This window comes from Mus caroli, chromosome 17 (genome assembly GCF_900094665.2).
Source record: "Mus caroli chromosome 17, CAROLI_EIJ_v1.1, whole genome shotgun sequence".
Taxonomy (NCBI): domain Eukaryota; kingdom Metazoa; phylum Chordata; class Mammalia; order Rodentia; family Muridae; genus Mus; species Mus caroli.
The window spans coordinates 44,629,600-44,654,734 of record NC_034586.1 but is presented as its reverse complement, the minus strand read 5'-3'; the positions used below and the strand labels follow the sequence as shown (position 1 = coordinate 44,654,734).

At 51.2% G+C, this 25,135-nt stretch overlaps 1 protein-coding gene and 1 pseudogene across 4 annotated transcripts in view; one reads left to right on the top strand and one right to left on the bottom strand.

The window, feature by feature from the left end:
- Positions 1-3,750: 3,750 nt before the first annotated feature.
- On the bottom strand, positions 3,751-4,127 carry LOC110284374 (annotated as a pseudogene).
- Positions 4,128-14,386: 10,259 nt separating this feature from the next.
- Foxp4 (forkhead box P4) overlaps positions 14,387-25,135 on the top strand; it is a 58,002-nt gene continuing 47,253 nt past the window's right edge. For 3 of the 4 annotated variants that reach the window (XM_021186188.2, XM_021186187.2, XM_021186185.2), the window contains exon 1: positions 14,387-14,867. The gene's annotated coding sequence lies outside the window, so the exon portion shown is untranslated. The remainder of the gene's footprint in view (positions 14,868-25,135) is intronic. The other variant, XM_021186186.2, reaches the window with a different exon arrangement.

Here is a 25,135-nt window from a genome sequence, read left to right as displayed (position 1 = left end):
GTCTAGCTATACTTGTTCCTTTCACAATTCCCAGACCACAGTTCTGGTAAAGCACAAAGCAGGGACAGGGAGCTAAGATGGAGGGGGATGGGGGGTGGTGGGGGGAGGGGTGGGGAGGGACAAATGCAGAGGTTAGGCTGGGAGGAGCAGGGGTGGCTCACAGTCTCAGAGAGTCTATCACAGAAAAACAGACATGAGGAACAGCTTAGACAATGGTGTCAAGGGCATGTGGCAAATATCCTTTATATCATGGCCAACTAGGGAGCAGAGAACAAGACAGGAGGCAGGCACAACCATCAAAGGCCCACCTACCCTTAGAGGTCTTCTTCCTCAGGCCAGGCCCCACCTCTCCAAGGTTTCCAGAACCTCCCAAAATAGGGACCACCAGCTAGGGACCAAGCATTGAACTCAGGAGCCAAGGGGTTAGTTCAGGTTCAAACCATATTATCAATTACGGGAAATGTTGGGACCGGCAAGATGGCGGAGCAAACAGAGGTGCTTCTCACCGAGCCTGGTGACCTTAGAATGAAACCTGGGACTGACACTGTGGAAAGAGAACAGAAGCCAGGCAATATCGGTGTGTGCCTTTAATCCCGGATTCAGGAGACAGAAGCAGGAGGATCTCTGTGAATGTCAAGGCCAGCCTCTAGTGAGATTTTTGGTTCCTTTAAAAACCCACTTATGCTATGTGGATACTTTTGTTTTAATCCCAGGGATTGAACATGGGGCCACTTCGGATTGTCTGCAGCCACTAATTATGATTTATCTCGTGTGCTAGGAGAGGCATGATTTTTACCAGCTGCAGATAGTTTACGTTTAGAATTCTTTTTTTTTTTGTTTGTTTTGGTTTTGGTTTTTTCCAGACAGGGTTTCTCTGTATACCCCTGGCTGTCCTGGAACTCACTCTGTAGACCAGGTTGGCCTCGAACTCAGAAATCTGCCTACTTCTGCCTCCCAAGTACTGGGATTAAAGGTGTGCGCCACCACTGCCTGGCACGTTTGGAATTCTAAGGACTCTGGAGAAGGTATAAACGAGAGAGTCCTGAGAGGGGCTGCGGCGGCTGCAGCTCTCAGCCCCTGCTGCTGCTTTTGCTATTGCTGGATTGCTGGTTGGAGATATTCTGCTGACGAAAATTGGACTTGCCCCAAGGAACTTGATGCCCCTAATCAGTAGGGAATAGTCTAAAGAGGTCTATACCTCCTTCCCCCTTTAACCAACCTTCTTTCTCTCCTACCTAGTGTTGTGGGGGTTGGAAGGCATTGGGGTAGAGAAGGGTGGTATATACAAGAACCCAATAAAGAGCCAAAAAAAAACCCCAAAAAACAAATAAACAAACAAACAAAAAAAGCTACACCAGCCTGGTTTTTCTAAGTCAGCAAAGACTGCATATTAAGATGTCAAAAACCAAAAACCAAGACAAAAAAAAAAAAAATCAAGGAGCATCCTTTTCCTGAGTTCTGCGTCTCCTTGATAGACCACCTCTATGAAAGAAATGGCTAATTATTATCTTAATTTTTCATCAATAACACGTTTTATGAATCCCTACATAACATCCTTAGTTTGACCTCAGGCTGCAAAGCCTAAGCATTTTCTCTCTATCACTGCAAAAACAGTGTTCTGGTCTCTGCTTCTCCTACTTGCCACTAAACAGCCCTGGTCGTGCATAAACAGATGGGTGTGGCCAAGCCCCAGTGCAACTTCACTTACAGAGAAGATAGTGGGCAGGATTCAGTCTTTCCAGCAGGACTCAGGGAACCCTTGTCCATCTTGATGATGTGATGGGCCAAGGAAAGCCTCTGTAAGGTTCAGACATGCCAGTGCTTGCTTGAACACTTCTCTGGACGGAACCGGGCAGGGTGAGAGCCTGAAGCCTACTGGCAGTCAAGACCTCTGCGAACAAAGCTCGCTCAGAGAAAGGCAGAAGTAGCAATAGGAGGCCCTACTGTGTTATTTTTAAGTCCCAGAGCACACAGCAACAGCAGCAAACCTCTACACTGGGTCTGGCCGTTCCAGGAACGCATCTGATCCAGTTCTATTGTTATTTAAGCCCCCTTTGAAGTGGCTTTTCTGATACTTGCACTGATATAAGCTCACAAAAGAAGAGTGTGTAATTCAGGGAAGACTTCCAAGAGGAGGTGCGTCAGGATGGGTCTTGGATTCGGCAGTGAAAGCAAATGGGAGAAACGATACTCCGGATGGAGGACAGAGGTTAGAGGAGGCCTGGTTGCACAGCACAAGTGCCAGGTGACAGAGCTGGTGGTGGACAGGCTGGGATAGGAGGTTTTGAGAAAGCACACCCTGCACCCTGTGTGTCTGGCCAGGGTGCTGAATGAAAAATATATGAATGAAATTACTATTAGTGTGCGTGGCTGTGTGTGTGTGTGCATGTGTGTGCCTCTCTGTGTGTGTATGCATGCATGTGTGTGTGTGTGTGTGTGCTGGGTATGACTGTAACAGGTGCTATGGAGTGCGCGTGGAATGTGTGGAGGTCAGGGGTCAGCTTTCAGGAGTCCATTCTCTCTTTCTGCTATGGGTCCTAGGGATGTAGCTCAGATCATTAGGGTTACGTGAGAAGGTCTTTTACTCCCTGGAATGGGTCTTGGGCAGTACATGAGAACTTCAGCCTGGCACTCTGAATTGAACCCATGGCTTCATGAATGCAGGATAGTTAAAAGTGAACTTGCTTTTAAAAAGGTTTTTTTTTCCATGGGCTGTCGAGAAGGCTCAATGGTTAAGAGCATGTGCTTTTTTTTAATTATTATTATATTTAAGTACACTGTAGCTGTCTTCAGACACTTGAGAAAAGGGTGTCAGATCTCGTTATGGATGGTTGTGAGCCATCATATGGTTACTGGGATTTGAACTCATGACCTTTGGAAGAGCAGTCAGTGCTCTTACCTGCTGAGCCATCTCACCAGCCCAGCATGTGCTATACTTGCAGAGAAGTGGAGTTCAAGTGCAGCAGCCACATCAGGCAGCACACAACTGCTAGTAACCCCAGCATCTAAGGGATGCTGTGGGCACGTGCACATATACAGTGTGCGTGTGTGTGTGTGTGTGTGTGTTATCATTTACGTATATATGTAAATAATAATAAATATTTCTTAAAGTTTCTTGACCATATAACTCTTTGTTTTTGTTTGTTTTTTTGAGGCAGGTTTTCTGTATAACCCTGGCTGCTCTGGAACTCCCTCTGTAGACCAGGCTGGCCTCAAACCCAGAGAGCTCTACCTACCTCTTCCTTTCAAGTCATGGAATTAAAGGTGTGCACCACCACCACCAGGCATGACTTTTCTTTTCCTTTCTTCTACAGGATCAAATATATAGGCCAGGCTGGTCTCAAAGTCACTAAGGATAACCTTGAACTCCTGGCTTCTAGCCTACATTGAATACTAGGCTTATGGAGGTGTGCCATAATGCCTGCTTATTTAGTACCGGGGATTAAACCCAGCGCTTCACAAGTCTTAGGCAAGCATTCTTTCAACTGTGCTATAGTCTCACCTGCTCAGTCCTCACTGCCCTTTATGACAGGTTCTTGCTGTGTAGCCCAGACTGTCCTTCCATTTGTGGCTCACCTGACTCAACCTCCAGCTTGCCAGGGTTAGAGGTGTGGACCACTATGTCTGATCTAGAGCTTTTTTCTTTTTGTTCCTTTTAAACCATTTATTTCTCCCAGCCGGAAGGTGGGCATCGATAAGGGTGGATAAACACAGAACACTATGTGCAGCGAGGCTCAAAGAACAGCGGTGCAGGTAAGTGAGGCCAGGACTCAAGCGAAGGTGGAACCGTTCCAGCCCACGTTGGCAGCGTTCATGTCGTAATAGTTAATGTAGACCCGGTCCGGGCTGATGTGCAGGCGATCGGACAGCAGGCCCCACAACAGCTTGCTGTAGTTGCGGTTCTGGGAGCCACTGATCTTGCTGATGCTGTGCAGGCTGCAGAGGGCGCAGGGGTGGCAGGGGTCGTTCGTGCCGCTAAAAGTCATGAGCTGGTCCGGGACCACGTGCACTGCGATGTACTGTGCGGGCTTGCTGGTGGCCTGCGCCAACTGATGGGTGAGCTCCAAGAGAAACCCCTGTGGCACAGAGGCGTGGGGAACATTGGTGTTCACGATGAACATAAGCATGGTGGCGGAGAGACTGCGATCGTGGCTAGAGCTTTTTAAAAATACTTTTGTGTACGTTGGTGTTCTGCCTACACGTATGTCTGTGCAAGGGTGTCAGATCACCTGGAACAGGAGTTACAGACAGCTGTGATCTACCATGTGTGTGCTAGGAATTGAACCCAGGTCCTCTGGAAGAGCAGCCAGTGCTCTCAACTGCTGAGCCATCTCTCCAGCCCCTAGCCTAGAGCTTTTTGATTATTACAGATGATGGATGCATTGGAGGGGAGGTTTTTTTGAGAGAATCAGACTGGAAATAAGGGTCCAGTACAGAAACCAGAATGTTCCAGGTCATCAGTAATGAGGGTCCCAGTGGCGAGCAGCGTGTGGATGGAGAGACGGAAACGAATGGCTCTGGAAGGCGCTTGGGAGCTGCTTGGCAGGACAGGTGCTGACTGGATGTGTAGAGGAAGAGATGGGAGAACCCAGTGGGTCTGAGTGGACCCACGGGAAAAGCATGCTTTAAGTGAAATCAGTGAATGTGAGGCTGGGAGTGTGCCTCAAATGGTGACGTGGCTACCCAGTATGCACAACGTCCAGGGTTTGGTCCCCAGAACCACAGAAGCGAGCCTTGATGGTCCACACCTGTAATCCAAGCATTCAGGAGGTGGAGGCAGGAGGATCGGAGATTCAGTGATGATGACTAGAGTTGGAGACATTTTGTGTGTGTTATTCCGTGAGGCCCACAGGAATAGGTGCGGGCTAAAATCTAAGGTAGGATGATACCAGAAGCCACCAACATATGGGAGGTAGTTAAATCCAAGAAAGTATGGGGATAGAGAGATGGCTCAGTAGTTAAAAGCACTTGCTGCTCTTCCAAGGGACCAGATCTCAGTTCCCAGCACCCACATCACAACCATCTGTAACTTCAGTTCCAGGAAATCTGATGTTCTTGTCTGACCTCTGCAGGTGCTAGGTAAGCATACATATGTACATACATACATACATGCAGGCAGGCAACATACCCACACACATAAAATAAACATAAACCTAGAGGCCGGGCACAGGGGTTAAAGGCACTTGCTACTCAGTGATGCACACTCCATCAGCTGAGTTCAGTGCCCAGAGCTCACATAAAGGTGATAGGAGAGGAACAGCTCCACAGAGCTCTCTTCTGACCCCACATGAGCCATAGCATGCGTGACCACATATACACATACAATCTTGACAAGCAACATAAATAACTTCAAACTAAAGCAAACTATGAGAGTCAATGGGATTGCCCAAGAAGTTAGTGTGCGCACAGCTCTGGGTCCAACTCAGAAGCGAGAAAGCCCCCAGTGCAGAGGAGAGGAGGGGACAATGGGCTAGGGACGAAGCCCCCCAGAAACCCACACAAACAGAAAGCTAAGGAGGGCAGAGTGTGGCAGGCGCCAGGACCCTTCCCTTGTCTCCCAGATTTTGATAATAAACTTAGAATGCCACACCTGCTGTTTGCTGGGGGTGGGAAGGGCGTGTCTGGTCAAGGAAATACTCATTTCTCCATCCCAGGCTAACATGGATGTATTACCATAAGACATCTGCAAGCCTGTCTGCCGCAGTGCCCAAGGATCTGGGGGAGAAAGATGCAGGCTCCATCCCCCTGGCCCTCTGTGCAGGGACTTGGGGTGCATTCCACAAGGTTCCTTGAGTACGTACATTCCCTGTATTAATACTGCGATCTCTCCCTTCTCTCTACCCCACTTCCCACCAATAGTTTCTGATACTACCTGAACAAACCACTGGAATCCTTATGGCTGCCCTGCCTCTGAGCGAATGTAAGGCAAGACGATGCTATTCCATTCTCTCCAGCTTAGAAGGCATTGGTCATCCTGCTTGTGGTGCTGGCCTCCACACCCATATTAATAAAAGGCTGACCGTGGGGGCTGGAGAGATGGCTCGTGGTTAAGAGTACACATTGGACCTGGGCTTGGTTCCCAGACCCACGTGGCACCTCACAATTGTCTATTACTCCAGTTTCCGGGATACTATACCATCTTCTGACCCCCATTGGCTGTTGTATGTGGTACACACACACACACACACACACACACACACAGAGGCATTCACACACCTTAAATACATATTTCTTGAAAGAAACAGACTAATATCCCCTCTGGTCCTAAGGTTCTCAGCAGGGGGACATCCTACATTCAGAGGATGAACATACTTCAGTGAGAAATTCCTTCCTGGACTGGGCATGTAGCACAGTGGTGGAACACTCGCCTAGCATGTAAAAGGTTCTCAGTTCAGTCCCCAGCACCACAAAGCAGCAAACTTTCCTTCTCACGCCTCAGTTGCCTTTCGTAGAGAATGCTGTTTAAGCAAAGGCTTGGAAAGATTCTTCAGCTATCATCCCTGAGTCCCAAGAACCGCCATCTTCTGTCCCGCCCTCTTAGTGGCGTTCTTCTCCTCATTTGCCCTGTCTCTGGCCCTAAGACTTAACTGTCTCAGCTTTCAGTCTACAATCCCAGGCTCTGACTAGAACTGTCAGCCAGCAGCCCTGAGAGGAGGCACAGGAGACTGAATAGCCCAGAAATACTTCCTATGTCCTGTGTCCACTGGACCTACCCACCCCTCACCTTCTACCTTCAGTATGTGAATACCAAGGAAGACTGAGCAATGGTTCAGAAGTTAAGGGAAGCTACTAATCTTCCAGAGGACATCCCGAGCACCCACATCAGGTGCTTTATAACCATGGGTAACTTCAGTGCCAGAGGACCCAGCACCCCCTTCTGGCTTCTTTGGCCGCCTGTACATATGTGGCATACACTCACACATTAAAAACATCTTTAAAGGGCTGGAGAGATGGTTCAGCGGCTAAGAGCACTGACTGCTCTTCCAGAGGTCCTGAGTTCAATTCTCAGCAACCACATGGTGACTCACAACCATCTGTAATGGGATCTGATCTTCTGGTGTGTCTGAAGACAGCTACAGTGTGCTCACAGACATGAAATAAATAAATAAATAAATAAATAAACAAACATAAATAATCTTTAAAACTATTTTGTATTTACTCATATGTGTGTATTTACTTGTATGTATGTGCGCATTTATACAGGTGCCTTCAGAGATCAGAAAGCGCATAGCATCCCCTGGAATTGGAGTTACAGGAGGTTGTAAACCATCCGAAACCGTGCTGGGAACTAAACTCTGATCCTCTTCCAGAACAGCAAGTGTTCCTAACCACTGAGCCACATCTTTATCTCCTCCAGCCCAACATACGTTTGTTAAATTGTATTTTATTGTATTATGAGTATTTGAATGTACGTGTACCATATGTGTGCCTGGTGCCCTCAAAGACCAGAAGAGGGCATCAGATACCCCCACCCCACCCCACCCCACCTCCCGGAACTGGAATTACAAATAGGAGCCACAATGTGGGTACTGAGATCCAAATGTGAGTCATTTGCAAGAGCTGCCAGTGCTCTTCCCTGCTAAGCCGCCAGCTCCCCAATAAACTCTAACAAAACCAGGAAATGGCTTTGAACCCTAACTCTCTGAGGGAAACATGGGAGACAGATGAGATCCCTGTTGTGTCAGAAGCCACAGACTGAACCCAAGCCATGCTCTTTATAATCCTGAGACTGAGGTCAAGGTCCACTGACCTATCATAGCAACGCCCACAAAAGCAGCCGGAGAGGACCCATCCCCCCACAAAAGCAGCTGGGAGAGGACCCATTCCATTGCATGCATGTGACTCACAGGAGCCTCAGCAGAGGAGTGGGGAAATAAGACGTGAACGGGGAGGTACACAATGAATGTGTTTTCAAGTCAGCTACTAAGTGTGGTCCCAGTGCCACCAGCAACCCTTGGGTACAAGGAGTGGGCATGCCTGAGAGTTAGTCACCTTTGTGGTGGTGTTCGTTTCCCTGAGACAGGGTCTCACTCTAGCCCAGGGTGACCTGATATTCACTCCGTAGCCCATGCTGGCCTCTGATTCATAGTGATTCTCCTGCCTCAGCCTCCCTAGAGCTTCAATTACAAGTGTGAACTGCTACATACCACGTTTCTGTTCTTCCTTCCTTCCTTCTTGTTCTCTTTGGCAGTGCTGGGAATTCGACCCAAGGCTGTATATATACTAGCAAGTGGTAATCGACTACCACGGACCCATGCATGGGCAGATTTGTTTTTTAAATGAGATATTTATACATCGGATCCTACCTGTTATGCTAGAGAGGATTAACTCCCCAAATTTATGGACTCCTCCCTATGGAGTAGTTGGCTCTGATACTTGGAAGGAACCCTCAGAGAAAGGAAAAGCAGGCATTGGCTTGTGGGAAGCTAAAGGGTGCAGTGGTCAGGGTGAGACATAACAAGACAGTAACCCCATCATGCCCTAGGTGATGATGAGGTGGTGTGCAGAACACCTAGCACTCAGCCTAGGGTACCAGTCTGCTCCACTAGCATCCGCCTCACCCAAGCCTTCAGCTGCTCACTCTGTGAATCTCCAGCTACCTGGCAACAGAGAGAATCTTGGGGTGAGAAGGCCAGAGGTCAAACGTAGATGAGTCTGGAGAAGAACGGATCCTAAGTGATAAGGGAGAGGCCAGAAAGAAGAGGGAATAAATGAACCAGGAAGGGAATCCTGGGGTTCAGGCCTGGCATAGAATATGGCTCAGGGGAGTGTACCTAAGAAACAGGTCAGCTCATAAACCACATCCAATAGGGACGGAGAAAGGCCACCTTACATCCACTGTCTGTTTGGGTGGGTGGATTGTGCTGTCGATGCAGCTCAGTGATACGGATTCATACAGCACACACGAAGCCTTGCTTTGTATCCTCAGTGCTAGATGGGATAGGATGTGAGAGTCAGGGTGGCCGGTGATGTCACGGTGGGTAGATAGTATGGCGGCACTCACCTTCAGTCCAACATTGCAGCTGAGGAAGGAGGACTGGCATAGTCCTGGCCTTGAGACCAGCCTGAGCTATTCTCGCTGTCTCTGTTTCTCTCTTGAGACAGGGTCTCACCACATAGTCCTGTGTACTGGAACCCACTACATAGACCAGACTGGCCTCAAACTCACAGAGATCTGCCTGCCCCTGCCGCCTGAGTGCTGGGACTAAAGGCATGCACTGAGATTGCCTCTCAATTTCACCTACCTCAAGAACCATAGAGGGAAAGGGAAGGCACCAGGGCTGCTCTCCTGGGTCCTGCTCTGCCCGGCTCACTTTCCCCACACAGAAACCTCTCTGTGCGGAGCTCTCATGTGACCCGTTGATGGCATTCTCTAATTAATGGAAAACTGCTCACGGCTTGTCGTAGCATTGTTCATTTCCTGATCTTTAATGAGAGATTCCCTACCAATCAGCCCAAAGTCCCTGTGTCCACCACCACGACATACACAAATCTTAGTGTCTGTATTCTTTGAAGTAATTTTAAAGCTGCTGCAAGCATCCCCCAGGGCTCTGGCACATAGGCCGATGGGTCTCAACTCCACCATGCCAGGGACGTAGCCCCACGGTTATGGTCTTCTATTCAGGCCAATATGGTAAACTGATAAGCTTCCCGTAGGGGCTGGAGCCCCCTCTTAGTGTAAGGGGGAGTCTACAGAGTGCCTGGAAGGATCCTGGCACAGCTCATTAAGATATCAACCCTTAATGAAATATTTCTTTGTTTAAGTTGTCATTTATCTTGGGGAACAGAGGCCTTTGTGGGAAGCTAAAAACTGCCCTTGCATCCCTCACCGCCTCCCCCCCACCACCCCAAACAGCACAGTCTTTGGCAAATGATAGATGGGGAGGGGAGAAAATTCCAGAGAAAGAGGGACCTGGGGGTGAGGAAGGACAGGAGTGACAACTCTGCAGAAGGGAAATGGGGGTCACAAAAGGAAGGGAACTGCAGTGAGGCCACGCTGGGCAAACACCCAGAGTCTAACTGTCCATCAGTGACAGGGAGGCAGGAAAGACACAGACATAAATACAGCAGAATGGTATCGGAGACTCTGACATTTCGTAGAGATTCAGGTGTATCGCAGGCTAGTCTTGAATTTGCTGTCAGGACTTTAAATCCTTCAGCTTCTGCTTCCAGTGTGCTGGGGATAAAGAGGGGCCAGAGAGGAGGCAGTTATGAGCACATGATGTTCTTTCAGAGAGTCAGATTTGGGTTCCAAGCAACCAAACCAGGTGGCTCACAACTACCTGTAACTCTAGCTTCTGGGACTCACCCTCTTCTGGCCTCCTCAGGCACCCAACACACTTGTGTGTGTGACACACACACACACACATATACATTTAAAAAAAAATCTTTCAGAAACTAGTAGAGACTGGCTCAGCCTTTAGGAGCACCTCTTGCAGAGAACCTGGGTTCAGTTCCCAGCACCCACAGGGAGGCTCACAACCATCTGTGACTACAGTTTTAGGGACCGGATCTGACGCCCTCTTCTGGCCTCCTTGGGCACTGCACTTATGTGGTGCACGTATATAGATGCAGGCGAAACGCTCCTATACACACACACACACACACACACACACAAATCTAGAAAGATACAATGATTGAAAACTTTTAAGGAGAAAGAAAAAAAAAGATAAGTTCCCTAGCAGCCTGATGAGTTGAAACAAAGTATCTGGGTGTGCTCCGAGTGTGGGATTAGATACACTGTTTCTAAATGCACACTCACCATTGTGGCCTCTAAAGTGATCTCAGGCCTCCTGCCAGAAGCAATTCCCTCTATTGGCCAGCTCAGGCTCTGGAAAGTCTGTTTCCCCAGCTCAAAAGAGACTTGATAGCAAGCACCTCCTCGCTTTGTGATCCTAAGCAAGTTACTCCACCTCTGGGAGCCATCTTTGCTTGTAGAATGGGACAGGAGCGGCTGTAGATGGCCTAGTACACTCCAGAATTTCCTAACTGGCAGCTCTTATAATTTGGCCCTTCTGAGGTCACCTTAAGAAAACTGGGGCTCGGCCAGGCAGTGGTGGCACACACCTTTAATCCCAGCACTTGGGAGACAGAGGAAGGCAGATTTCTGAGTTCGAGGCCAGCCTGGTCTACAGAGTGAGTTCCAGGATAGCCAGGGCTATTGTAGGAGAAATCCAGCCTTGAAAAACAAACAAACAAACAAACGGGAGGAAGGGAGGGAGGGAGGGAGGGAGGGAGGGAGGGGAAAAGATAAGGAAAACCAGGTCTCACAAAAGAAAAACTAAGTGTTTAAGGAAAACACTTTGGGCACAAGTCAGTAAGCTTTGCACAAGCGTTCTTCACGCTCTCCCCCCTTAGGAAGGCATCCTTTCAATCTTGTGACTGAAGGGAGGGAGGCTGAGAACTATCATCTGTCCAGGGCAAATGTCTTTGGTGCCTAGGATGTCATTCAACCTAAGACTGCCTGACTCCACCCTCATGGTCCTGACTTTGGCCTCTGTCTTCCAGTCAGGCCTGCAGGTATGGGGCTTGCGGGGAGGGGACCACCTGGGCTTCTGCTCTTGCCTTGCATGCTGGGATAGGAGGGTCACAGTGAGCCCCTTGGGGAACTTAGGATTCCTGTGGGGAACCCCTCCAAACTGACACACACAGAAAGGACTCTGAACTGGCTACTGTGACCAAGACATTGTCTGTTCTGTTACCTTCTTTCAAGAGGTCTGTTTTCTCCCCTGAATTGCCTCAATAAGGACAAGATGGGGTCTTCTGACTCCCTTGGGCTTCCCACTCTGACTCGAAAATTCCACAGTCCCGCAGGGGACTGAGTGGGCCTGAGTAGAGGGGTAAACTGAAATGAAAGAAAAACAAAAAAAAGCAAAAGTTATTTTCCCAGCATGCCCTGTGGAAGCAAGAAAGGAACTGTTGTGGCAAAGTAAGGGGGCAGAGTTCTGTGACAGCGCACACCTGCCTTCTCTGTCCTTGTCAGTCTCTCATTGCTACTTTCCCCTTAGCCCCTGTTGTAGACAAGATGGGAAGAAAACTTTGGAGCAGGGTCACTAGCCCAACGGTCCCTGGTTGTTTGTATACCATGATGCCACTCAGCTGCCTCTCCACACAAGGCAATACAAAGACCCTCCGGTTCAAGAGCTCCAGAATGAAACCCTGTCCGAGACAAACTGCTCCGGTTGGAACTGCTCCATCTAGCTAGGGTGTAAACTTCGACATGGCGAGTGTCCTTTTGGCCTCAGTTTCCTCCTAGATAAAGCAGAGCTAACAAAAGATCTTCCCCGTGGAATAATCATGAAGATTCAAAGAGCCAGCATACCTGGCAGGAGGTAAGATTGACATGGTAGCTACCATCTAGTCCTTGACTTTGGTTGTTTGTTTTGGATTAAAAGATGTTTTAAAAACAAACAAAAATAATTTATTTTATGTGTGTGCATGCATGCGCAGAAGTCAGATAAAAATACCTTATTTCTTTTTTTTATTAAGAATTATTTATTTATTCTATATGAGTCCACTGTTGCTGTCTTCAGACACACCAGAAGAGGGCATCGGATCCCATTACGGATGGTTGTGAGCCACCATGTGGTTGCTGGGAATTGAACTCAGGATCTCTGGAAGAGCAGCCAGTGCTCTTAACCGCTGAGCCATCTCTCCAGCCCAAGAGAATATTTTCAAGATGTGGGTCCCAGGGTCCAACTTTAGGGAATTGATAGGTGTCTCTACCCATTGAGCAATCTGGCCAGCACTGCTTTGGATTTTTGAAACAGGGTCTCTTGTAGCCCAAGCTGGCCTGGAACCCCATCTGTCGTTAAAGATGACCTTGAACTGCTGAACCTTCTGCCCTTACCACCCAAGAGCTGGCCACTACACCTACAGTCATTTGAGTTTCATTTCTACTGGAAAGGTCACTATGCAGTCCAAATAAAAGAGCTGGGCTGTGGGCGTGGCTAGGTGGGAGAGCTCAACGCAAATACCTAAACAAGCGGCACAGCAGCCCTATCCAGCTTGACACCTGTGTGTCTGCAAAACTTCAGCAGGGTCTGTCTGCGCTCTTTGCGTCTGTCCACTTGGGCAAACAGAGATGCTTCAGAGCTGGGTTGTAACTACCACCTTCCAGCTCCTGGCCCACGGAAAAGGGGCAGAATAGGGGAGCAGAAATTGCTTAAGCTGTTATCTCAGAAACCCGTTTTTCTGTTGTTGTGTTTTGTTTTTTAAGAATTTTCTCCAAAATATGTTATCCCCAGGAAACTAGGCCCAGTCCTTACCCAGTTCATCCTCCACGGGGCATGGGTCTGCCTGCTCATGGTCACCTGCCTCAAGGTAACCCGAAGCCAACAGGGTCTCCTAGAGTCACTGCCTTCCTGTGCTCAACCCATAACTTCTCTGGGCAGGGTGGGCCAAACACGGAGGGTCCCTAAGCCGTGCTCCTCACCTCTTCACACACCCAAAAGGGAAGATGTTTGGGTAGAGAGTGGGAGGATTTTTTTTTTTTTTTTTAGTTCTCCACCAGTCTGAGCCTGGCTCCTGCTACCCAACTTAGTCCTCCCCCTCGGAACCTGGGCCTTTCCGTGCCCGGACTTCCCCCTCCCAACCCAAACACACACCAGCGTCCCCACCCCCACCCCCACTCCCATCCTCACGGTCCCCCTGGGCACAAGCGGTATTCAGGGACGCCAAGTTTTGTTTACAGTCTAATTTGTTCAGATAATTGCCTCGACTTTGCTCTGTGCTTGGCCCGCGTGGATCCAGCCTGAAGCCCTTTCTCCATCGGTTCTCACAGCACTTTATAGGAAATTCCCCTTTGCAGACCGAGGCGGCAGCGCGTGCGCGCCGGGATGGGAGAAAAGACTGTTCACAAAGCCCAGAAAGAGCCTCCCCAGCCCCAGCCCCCACACAGTGGGGAGTCAGAGGGAGGCGCGGCAGGGCCCGCGCTGGACGTCGGCTTCGGACTCGTGGGGGGGGGGGGTCCTGACCACTCCCCACGCCAGGCGCAGCCCGCCCGAAACCAGTGAACCGTGTGCCAGCAGGACTTGGCCGTACCTCCAAGGCTCCAGGAAAAGGCCAGAGTTAATAAAGCCTCCCATCGGATGGGTCCCCAGTCCACTGTGAACCTCTACGGCCTATCGACTTTGGCAGATCTGTAGCCCCACGTCCCCATTTTTTCCTTCCCCAAAGTTTGGTCCACGTGGTCCTCTTCGGCTTGCCGCTGGCCGCCTCGCAGGGGGAAAAGTGGCTGCACCTGCTTTAGGCGAATTATGGTAGCACTAGAAGTTAGTCTCCCCTCCCTCCGCCGCTCGCTCGTTCGCTCCCTCCTCCCTGTCGCTCGGCGCGCTCCCTCCTTCCCTCCACCCCTCCGGTCCCCCGCCCGGTGTGCCCCGCCCGCGCGCCGATCGCTCGCAGCCACTCGCAGCCGGGGCTCAGTCGCAGCCCCTCGGAGTCCGGAGCCGGTCGCCCCTGAGGACCGGACAGTGCCACCAGCTGCCGGGACGGAGCCCCCCAACACGCGATCAGGGCGCGGCGCAGGCGGCCGCGGCGCGGCGGGGAGGAGCCCGGGCCGGAACCAGGGCTGGGCCGGGGGCGGGGACGCCGGGGTCCCGGAGCCCCGGAGCCGGAGCGAGCTCAGGAGCGTCGCCGGAGCCCGGGGAAGGACGATCGGAAGCCGGAGAGAGCCAAGCCATTCTACAAAGTGCGATGCCCCCAAGGGGCTGAGGCGCGCGGCGATCGGCGCTAGAAAGATCGCTTCGGAGCGGCGCGCAGGGGCAGCCCCGGCGAGTGGCGGCGGGCCCGGGCTGCGACCCGAGCGAGCCCCATGCCCCGTGCGGGCTGACGGGCCGGAGCCCGCACTGAGCGGCCGGGCCGGACAGGTAGGTGGACGATTCAGGGACCCCAGGGATCCGGGTGGGGGCTGGGCCGGGGACTCGTCCAACTCCCTAGCTCGCTCACTCTCTCGGCTGCTCCCCGGCTCACTTTGTGTTTGCAAACTGCCCGCCCGAGGCGCGTCGGGCGCCGGGAGGAGCCCGGCCTGGGGCCGGAGCACTTTGTTCCAGCTGGGCCGGCCGCGGCGCACTGACCCTGGTGAGTTGAGAGACCCTGCCCCCGGCCCGGGCCCCCAGCCGATCGGAGCTGTCTGGGGAACAGGTGGGGGCTGAGGCGCGGGGCTGGGGGGCAGCGGGAAGCTGGCCGGGACGGAGGGGGGGGCGGCTTGGAGAAGCCACTGAGGCCCGCCCTGCCCCAAGAATCTGGGCTCCGCCCCCTCCTGGCCTCGCTGCTGGGAATGGGGTGTTAGGGGGCGCGACCCCCCCTCCCGGAGTGAGACAAAGAATACTTCCCGGCCCGGACTTTCCTGAGCCGGGAAGGGAAGTGGTGAACTGGGATCCCCCCAAGTCCAGTCTGCACGGGACTCCCCAGGACAAACAGAAAGACTTGAGTCTCTGTGTGTGTGTGTTGGTGTGGAGGGGGGACAACAATCTCAAACACCTCGTCGCCTTGGTTTGTGGAGGTCACACTTCGAAAGTGCTGAGACTAGTCAACCTCTCCCCCCCCCACACCCCCCGCATCCCTTAATCAGATCTGAGATAAAGCGGAAAACTTCTTGGGGACTTGAGAGAGACTGGTAATGGCCCCTGTGATTTTTACTTATTTATGTATTTATTTATGTGCGCCGGAGCTGGTCGGTGGGGAGCTAATCTAGTGGATACCCTCCTCATTTGGACAGAGCTCCTGCGGGGTAGTGTGAGGTTTAAGAGTGAGGAAATAAGGTAACGGAGAGTGGGCCCACGGCCGCCAGAGATGAGACTGCCGGACTGACCAATGGAGTCCACTCCCCCAGACTGAGGACTCTGGTGACTCCCAGAGACAGTCTCCCCAGCGCCCCTCTGGCCCGCGGCCATCCTCCGCGGCGCTCAAATCTTGCACTTTGCTTCTCCGTAAAACTTGTACTTCTTGAGCTTCACCGGAGGAGAACCTGGTGGCACCCGGTGGTGAGGTGTCCTGGGAGACCCGGGGCCGTGGCCACCTGTATGAAGGAACGTGTGATTTCGTGGGACGCGGATTCTGAGGCAAAGGCTCTAACCATCACAGATTGACCTCCCCCCCACCCCCCACCCCGAAACTAAAGCGACCTCGTGAACACTCGGATATTGCATCCGGCGACTCTGTAGGTTGGGAGGTCGGGGATATCAGCGGGGTTTCTTTCTCTCAGACAGTGCCCCTCTTCTTTGCACCCTGGGCCTCTTGCGCCAACACTGCCCTGTGAGTTTCCAGGTTCCCTTCCTTGGCACCTGGGATTTCAGATGTCTGGAGATCAGCGCTTGTGGCGTGCACCCTTGCACTGGTCTCGGGACCCGGCGGACCGCGGCGCTCTGATCCGAGCTGGGTAGTAGACTTGGGGGCCGGGAGGAACAAACCTGAGTCCGAGCCATCGTTTGGCGGTTCCGGAGCAATCCCAGAAGAATTTTGACTAATGCGGGATTTTTTTTTTTTTAACCTCGAACTTAAAGCGTCTTTGCCCGGGTTGCAGAGCACCCGCTTAGATTGGCAACCGACAGTGTTGGGTCTGTAATTCAGGGTCGGAAGAGAGAATGCAGTTTCAGCGGCAGTCGCTGTGGTTTGCCCGAGTGTCCCACGAAGAAAGAACGGGTGGTCCACGCTGTTCCGCCGCTTCCTGGCGAAGCTTAATCTTCCATCACCCCCTTCCCATTCCCACCCACGTGAATCTCAGTGGGTTGGCCCCATGGCCTAGGTACCCTGCGGCACCGGCATTTTAAGCCCCTGGTTGATCTCAACCGGGGAGCCAGGAGGAGGCTCCTGAAGGGGAGCGGTCGGCCTCAGACGACCTCTGCCCGCCCCCGCGGAAAACCGCTGTAGGAAGTCTGCAAGCTTTTCTTCTTTCTTTCCTTTTTTCTTTCTTATTCTTCCCCCCCCCCCTCCTTAAACTTGAGAAACTTATTCCTTGCTAGAGTGATTCAGGGTCTGTTCTCTGGAACTTGGAGAGACACTTAAGTGGCTTGCTGGCTCTGAGGTGCTCTGAGATCAGAGAGTGTAAAGACTGCAGTGGACCACCAGTTTGGCGGACTCAAAGATGGCTCGGACTCAGTGGGCAAGATGGCCTAGGTATCGGGGATTGTTGTGCTCCACACCCCACACACACTCGCTGCAGATCCTGTGCTATCCGAATCTCAGCTTGTGGGGTTCTTTAAGTGCCTGGTTGTTTTGTTGTTGGTGTGTTGTGTTGTTTTCTGGGCAAGGAGGGGGAGACTTGAGACAGTGTCTCTATGTTGCCTAGGCTGGCCCCACCACACTCAGTATGCTTCTTTTGCAGTAGCCTCTGGGATGCTGGGATTACAGGTGTACCACACACACACTCCACCATGGCCTCTACCCTACTTCCAGCCTTGGCAGTAAGATGGAGGAGACCATGGCTAGAGTCTCTCCTGACGCCAAGGCTGGGCCCCTGGGAGGGGCTTGGAATTGAGGAACCGCTGAACGTGGGGGAGCAGGGCTGGTCAGGCCAAACTTGTTGGGGGACTTGCTCCCTTTCCTTCCTAGAGCACCTACCCCTTTCCTCTACCTTTGGACAGAAACTTCCTTTCTGTCTGTCTGGCTGGTCGGTCCCTTTTTGCTAGGAATGTGCGTATCCTGCTGGCCCCTGACTCCAAACACACCTTTGCTTAGCAGGGGAGGGCCCCCAGAGGATTGGAAGAGAGTGGCTTTCTTTGATCTGGTAATTTCCTCAGTGTTTGCTGAGTCCCTACCCTGTCTAGGCAGATCCCAGGCTGGGTACTAGGGTACCCTTGTGCTGTCATGGGGTGGGGTGGGGGTTCTGGTCTGCGGACCTCGGATTCCTGGAAGAGACAGATATGGGGGGGTGGCATGGGAGGGGTTTGGTTTCAGAGGACTGCATGAGGGAAGGAAAGGGCATCTCCCCCTGAAGCCGCCCTTTCTGCTCTGCGTTTTAACCCTTTGCTGCCCATAGTACTTTTTGGAAGGTTTCCCTTCCAGACACAATCTGCTCCAGCCTGAGCCTTTATTCTTATTCCCTAGACAGCAGGAGATACTTCCGGCTTTCCTGGGGCTTCAGAGGTTCTCTGTCCCTATTCTCTTTCTTATCCTCTTTCAGCTATCCCAGGCCCAAGGCAGCCATGGGCCCATCTTGTTTTGGTCAGGATCCTGTGCCTCTATTGGCTGAAATGGCTTCCTCTGAGGTGGTTCCGGAGCCCTGGAACCTGAGGCACAGAACTCATGCATCCCTAGGGCCTTACGTGTGTCAGAGTGAAAAGGGCTTTGGAACTTAGCACTAGAGATAGGGCTCTGGGGAACTTAATTAAGCTGCTGAAACCTCCATTTTCTTAGGTTATAAAGTAGGTCAACAATGCCCAGAGTCGAAGAGCGGCTTGGGAGTTGAATCAGAGGTAAAGTTCCGCAGCCCAGCAAGTGTCTGGCCAACCAAGGGCCGTCCACTGACGGCCTTTGCTTCATTTTCTTTCTTTTCAAAATTAGTCTACCAGCACTGCCAGGCCACTTATTGGGCCGAATACTGGAAATATTGGAAATATAAACCTTCATTTTACAGGCTTGGAAATGAAGCCAGAGAGAGGTGGCAACTTGTGTGAGGTTTTCGCTCCTGCACGGGCTCAGAGCTAGGACTAAATTGCTCCAGAGTGACCAGGGGCTGGAGCCTCTGCTGTGGGTAAGGGAGAAGGGCAGGAATAGAGGGGCTGACCACTCCATTCAGCAGCCCAGCCGGCCCTCTCTCTCCCTGCTGTGACTGGACTGTATTTCCTGCTTGCCTTTAGTAAGGGTGGACTTTCCCTGCATCCACCTCCCCTGCCTTGTCCCTTAGGCCTTCTTCAGGTGCTGATAGAGGCAAATACACATGAGATTTTCTTCTCCAGAAGGCTGAAGAGAAAACGTTACCAGAAGCCTGGTGTCTCTTCTTTACAAAAGGGAGATTCCTAGTGTTTGAGAATGAATGCTTCTGTTCTCATACAAAACTGTTAGGCAGAGTCGCAGATTTTGGAATGATCACTGAACTGTCATCTCAAAGAGGCAAGCACCTTTCTTGCTAGGAGCCTGAACGTGTCGGCTATGGCTGTCCTTCCCATCCCCGGCTGGAGTTCTCTGTGGAAATGAACACCTTTGCCTACTCCCAATTGGGCCGAGCCCAGGCTCCCAGGAGGAGCCCTGCTTCCTTTGACCTCTGACTTTGTGCATATTCTGGGCTCTCTCTGAGGGACTGGGGGACACTGATAGGCTGGAAAACAAGAGCACCCCCCACAAAAGGTCTACTGCATTACAATCACAGGGTCTCAGGACAGATGGACATACACAAAGGGGGGGGCATAGGGGAGAAGATTCATGGCTTTGCTGTAGGTAAGTGGATCTCTCTCTCTTTCTCTCTCTCTCTCTCACACACACACACACATACACACACACACACACACACACACATACACACATTCAGTTACCTGCAGCAAAGCCATGAATCTTAACTCCAGCCCTATTAGGCTTGTGCCTTCAGTCCCAAATGTCACCTCATCACCTGAGTTCCTTCTTCTTGACCGATGCCTCCGGATGGCTGGATTGCATGTGTGATGCCAGATAGCAGTGAAGGGTAATTTGCTTTCCCGCTGGAGTTGGTTCTGATGGATCTGACCCCAGTCACTACTGTGTAAATGTGCTGGGGACCCATGGTAGATTTCCTCATAGTAGGACAGCGTGCAGAAAAATTGTTTGAAGTAGGGAATGGGGCAGAAGCAACCCAAATCTATCTATCTATCTATCTATCTATCTATCTATCTATCTATCTATCAATCAGGGTATGGGGCATGGCGTGTCTCAAAATTCTGACTGGCAGGCAGGCAGGCTGAGAGGGAAAGGTGATGGCTGCCAGGCTTGAGGCTAGGACTTGGGAAATATAGACAGGCTTCCCAGCATGTCCAGTCTCTAAACCCTATCCTTCCTGGGTGCTGCAGACACATTGGAAAGACCCAGAGAAGAGAGGAAATGAGAGGGGCTCTATTGCAACTCAGAAAACCCAAAATTGAGCAAGTAGGGGGAATGTGGCTCATGGAGATGGTTGCCAGGACGAGAGGCCAGCTGGGGTTCTGACGGGACTTGTGTGTGGGGCCAGAGTTCTTGCCTTGCGGTCATCCCACCCCAGCGTGAGGGGAGAGTGGAGGGATGGGCAGGTAAGGAGGGCTGAGTTCTGCTTTTCTCAGCCCTGCTGAACCAGAGCTGGCTTCTGGGATACAGTTCAGTCTGTCCTACATTTCTAGGAGTCCGAATTTCTAGTAGACCTTAGCCTAAAGAAGTCAGTCCCAAAGAGAGAGACTTCTTCCTTTTCTGCAGGGATTCCCTGTGTGAAGGAAGGAAAAGGCCCTGTCCAGAAGAATTTGAGGGGAATAATGACACATTCAGATGCACCCAGGGGGCCGGACGTGGTGGTGCACGCCTTTAATCCCAGCACTCAGGAGGCAGAGGCAGGAGGATTTCTGAGTTCGAGGCCAGCCTGGTCTATAAAGTGAGTTCCAGGATAGCCAGGGCTACACAGAGAAGCCCTGTCTCGAAAAAAAAAAAAAAAAGATGCACCCAGAGTCCAATGAGGGGCAGCTGCAGGAAATGCTAAGTTGGTGGCAGGGCAGGGTGGGCAGCCAGGGGCTAATGGCACTCGTGGCAGTAGGCTGTGTTCAGGGTCTTACCTCTGGTCCCCTGGGACAGTCTCCCCTGGGTTTGCCCCAGAGACCACAGGCTTCCCTGCTGCCTGCCCTTCCTGATTGGAGCACACTAGTGATGGAAGTTCTAAACGCTTCCTCCAACCCTCCTCCTGCCCCAAGAACATCAAGCATCCTTGTCCCTTGATGGAAGGTCACATATGACGAAGGCATGGGCCTAGGGATGCCACTGTGCTTTATGGGTGCTCAGACTTCATCATCTTGGAGTGCTCAGCTCAGCTCTTTGCTCCCAGTGCTGAGGGGTGACTTTATGGGTCCTTCAGATATTCTGTGGAGGGTCCCTGTAAGGCACCGTTAAGGATTGGCAACTCCCTGCCTGGACTTTGGCCTGCTGTTCTCTGCTGTTATCAGGTTTCCTGCTGTGCAGTTGATGATTGGGCAGAGCCTCCTATCTGTGGCCTAAACTTCTTGAGGGTGTGCACAATCTTTGTCCCAACTGTGTGTCCCTGGCCCACTGCCCCTGAAGGGACTTTCTGAAGGGGGCGCTGTGGAACTCAGGGCAAGAAACCCTGTGACTTCACAAGCCTTCTCTCTGCCAATTAGACAGACAGAGGCTGATTAAAGGGAGTGCCGCTGCCTCCTCCTGCCTGATCCCCATCGACGAGATTTTCCTTCATCAGAATCTCACATCCTCCAGAAATTAATTTGATGCCTCTTGTTATCAATTAATTGAATCTCGTTGGGAGAGAGAGAGCTCCGAGAGGCGGCTGCAGCTTGGCCCTTATGTGTTTCTGTCCCCCCCCCAACCCCGCACTTACCAGAACAGCCTAACCCTCCCCCCACACACACACTCTTTCTTTCTGCTTTTAATTTCACATATATTTTAAAATCGAGGCACTGCTGTGAACCTCTTGGCCAGGTTTGGCTTGAATGGCTCCCTCCAGCTGGGTCCTGGCTGGACTCACCTTTACAGACAGTCTTCCTCTCTGTTTGGTTTCTCCTTAAACAAACAAAATCTCACCCTTCTGGGTTTGTCTCTGACCCTGATCCTGTGTGCTCCACAGACTAGAACCTGAGAGGGGGTGGGACAGCTACATCCTAGTTAGGGAAAGAAACACACAGAATAGGGAATCTCTCATCAACTTTTCTTTTTTAAACATTTTGTTTGTGTGTGCACACATGAACATGTGCCATGGCATGTAACATGTCCAAGTCCAACTTTTGGGAGTCAGTTCTCTCCTGCCGCATGGGTTCTGGGAATCAAACTCAGGCTGTCAGGCTTGGTGACAAGTACCTTTACCTGCAGAGCCGTCTCACTAATCCGTCCTCCCGCCATCTTGTTCCGCCATTGTTTAGGAGTTATTTAGAAGTTGTTGCCCTTGGCAACACCAGTCCAGACCTCCTATCCTAGCGTCCTAACAGCTAGGTTAACCATCTGCAGGTTAACCAACTCTCAGCATCATTCAGAAACATGTGGAATTCCCTGGTCATCCCTTGAACCAAAGATGGTAGTGGGAAGGTTTTATAAGATACCCCTGTTCTAGGATTTACAAGGAAAGACTCGCTTCGCATGAGTTCCCAGTCAGACATCCTGTGTGTCAGATATTTACATTAGTGTTCACAACAGGAGCGCAATTATAATTATGAAGTAGCAAGGTGATAATGTTATGGTTGGGGGTCACCACACACGAGGAACTGTGTGGTGGGTTGCCGCATCCGAAAGGTTGATACGCACTGCTCTACAGCCTCCTCCTGATCTGCCCCACATCCTGCAGTGGCTTCCAAGGCGTGATTATTGTTGTCATGACAGCTCAAGGACCCAGGTCCCGGGAGGTGATCTGACTTAGCTGGCATCACCTGTCCACTGGAGTGTGTCTCTTGAAATGCTTCATCATTCCAGGGGGAGTGGAATATTGCCACCTATTGACTAACTTCACCCCTGGTGACTTTTGTTGGTTCCCACACAGTCCAACCCAGGGCAAATGTCACATAAATGCTCCCCGCTTGGGCTTCCTCTGGATGGTCAGACACAGCCTGCCTTTCTGTGCAGTGAGATCATATATAGATTGAGCGGCAGCTGCTTCTCCTCTGGCCCCTTCAGTGGCTATCATAGCTACTGGGGGCATCTTACTTAGCATCTCTCTTTTCTTTTATGCATATGGGTGTTTTGCCTGCGTGTGTGTCTGTGTACCATATGTGTGCCTGGCTCCAGCAGTATCCCTTGGAAAAGAGGCCAGTGCTCTTCACCACTAAGCCATCTCTCCAACCCTGGATCTTCCCCACTCCCCTTTCTCTCTCTGTCTCTTTCTCTCCTTCCTTCCTTTCGTTTTTCCCTCCCTTCCTTTTTGTTTTCTCGAAACAGGCTCTTACTGTGTACCTGGGGCTGGCCTTAAGTTCATATATTTCTGTCTCTGCCTCCCAATTCCTGGGACTCTAGAAACTCAAGCTGGTTAGCATCTTTCACATGGGCATATTTAGCTGATACTCTTTAAGGAGACTTGGGGTCAGGGCTGGGTAGAGAGGAGCTGCCTCCAAGACTCTAGAAAGTCTTTAGGGCAATGTCTCAGAGAAGATGTATAAGGACTCTTGATCAGCTCAAATTCCCTGTGCGGTTGCCCAGGAATTGATAGTGGATCACGGCTCCTGTTGGATTTTGGTGGTGCTGGGGGGTGAACCAGAAGCCATTAAGCTCCATTTCAAGTAAGTCTTTCTGCCTTTCTCCTATGAAGTGCATTTTAAGGCCCATGCCTCCAGAGGCTATGCAAGTCCAAAAGGAGCCACCCATCCCTGTCCAGGTAAAGCTCTCAGTGGTAGAAATCCTTAGCATTTACTTCTTCCCACCCAAAATGCATCCTCCTTGTGTGGGCAGGAGGAGCCCATCATCTCCTACCCATTCCTCCTGGGATGAGATTCCCTCTCACTAGGATCTCACATCCTCATGAAAATAATTTGAGGTCTCTTGTTATCTGTAAATGGATAGGGAGGAACGGTCCTCTAAGACTGGGATCACAAGTGGGTTCTGGCCTATGGAGACCTAGAGAGAACAAGGCACTTCTGAAACCAGTCTTAGCGCGGGGTCAGAGAGGTGCAGAGGTGTTCAGCGTTTGTGTATCTGCATGTTGCTGTGTTTTTAGATATCCTTGAATTCGTGCCTAAGATCCTTCTGAATGCCGTGCCTAGAAATCTTCTGGGGAGACGGAGGGGCCAGGGCTGGGTCAAGGGTCATGGAGTAGCAGACCAGGTGTCTGCTGCAGGCCTACAGGAGCCCTTGGTGCCAAGGGCACCACCAGAACCAGGCTCCAGACAGGCTCCAGATGGTCACTCGGGCCCTGAATGGGTTGCCCCTACCCCTGAACCAGCAGGCCCCCCACGTAAGACGTCACTATTTAATTAGCTGTGTCTGATTAACCAAACTTGGCATTAGGCTCCTCTTGCCCTCATCTTTCCCAGCTCTGAATCAATGGCTTTGATATGCTAATTAGGGAGTAATTTAATTTCAAAAGGCCGCAATTAACAAGGGTGTTGTGGACATGCTGTAGTTAAGCGGAGTAATCTAATTTGCATTAGTAACAAGCAGGGACTAATTAGAAGCTTAATTAGACACTTAGATGGCTCTTATGTTTACTTTCTTAATGAGATGGAGTGGGCTCTTTGGTTCTCTCTCCCTTCTCTCTGTCTCCGCCTCTCTGTTAATCCTTCCTTTTGGTCATGGTAATAGGAAGGAGCATTGAATGAGGCTTCCTTGCCAGGGTCTGGTGGGAGCATTGTGATGTCCCCATTCTCCTGGTAAAAGGTGAAATGGAGAAAAAGTGTCGCAGGTCTGTGGATTTGTCACCACTCGGGGTGTGGTGGGGTGCTGGGAAAGATCTGGGGCTAGATGGCCTTGTTAAGTTTGTTGTCTTTGAAGACTGGTTCCTCTTTCAGAGTGAGCCCCAGGACTGTGGGGAAGAGAAGAGGGTCTGGGTATGGTGGATGGAGGCAGTCAGGGATCAGGAGTAAGGGCTGTGAATAAGAAGGGTGAGATGCACTTGGAGGTCTGGACCCAGCAGACCCAGCAGGTCTGGACCTCTCAAGAGGCTGGGGCAGGACAGGCACACATTTAAGGCCTGTGTAGGTTACAGAGTCAGTTCAAGGCTAGCCTTGGCTTCCTTAGAGAAATCCTGTGTCCTGCTTTAGAGGGGAAATGTGGTTTTTTTTTGTTTTGTTTTGTTTTTGTTTTTGTTTTTGTTTTTTGAAGGATTGATGTCATAGCTCAGTGGCAATAATACCCTTGCCTGGACTACCTAAGAACCGAGCCTCTGTCTCCAGTACCATAAGGAAAGAAAGACAGAGAGACACATAGAATGACAGACACACAGAGAAAATAAAATACATTGTGCTTTGGAGGCCTTACTGCTTAGCTCAGAAGTCACCTGCAGAAGGCCTTTCCAGAGTGCCACACCCTGTTGGGGCACCCAGCC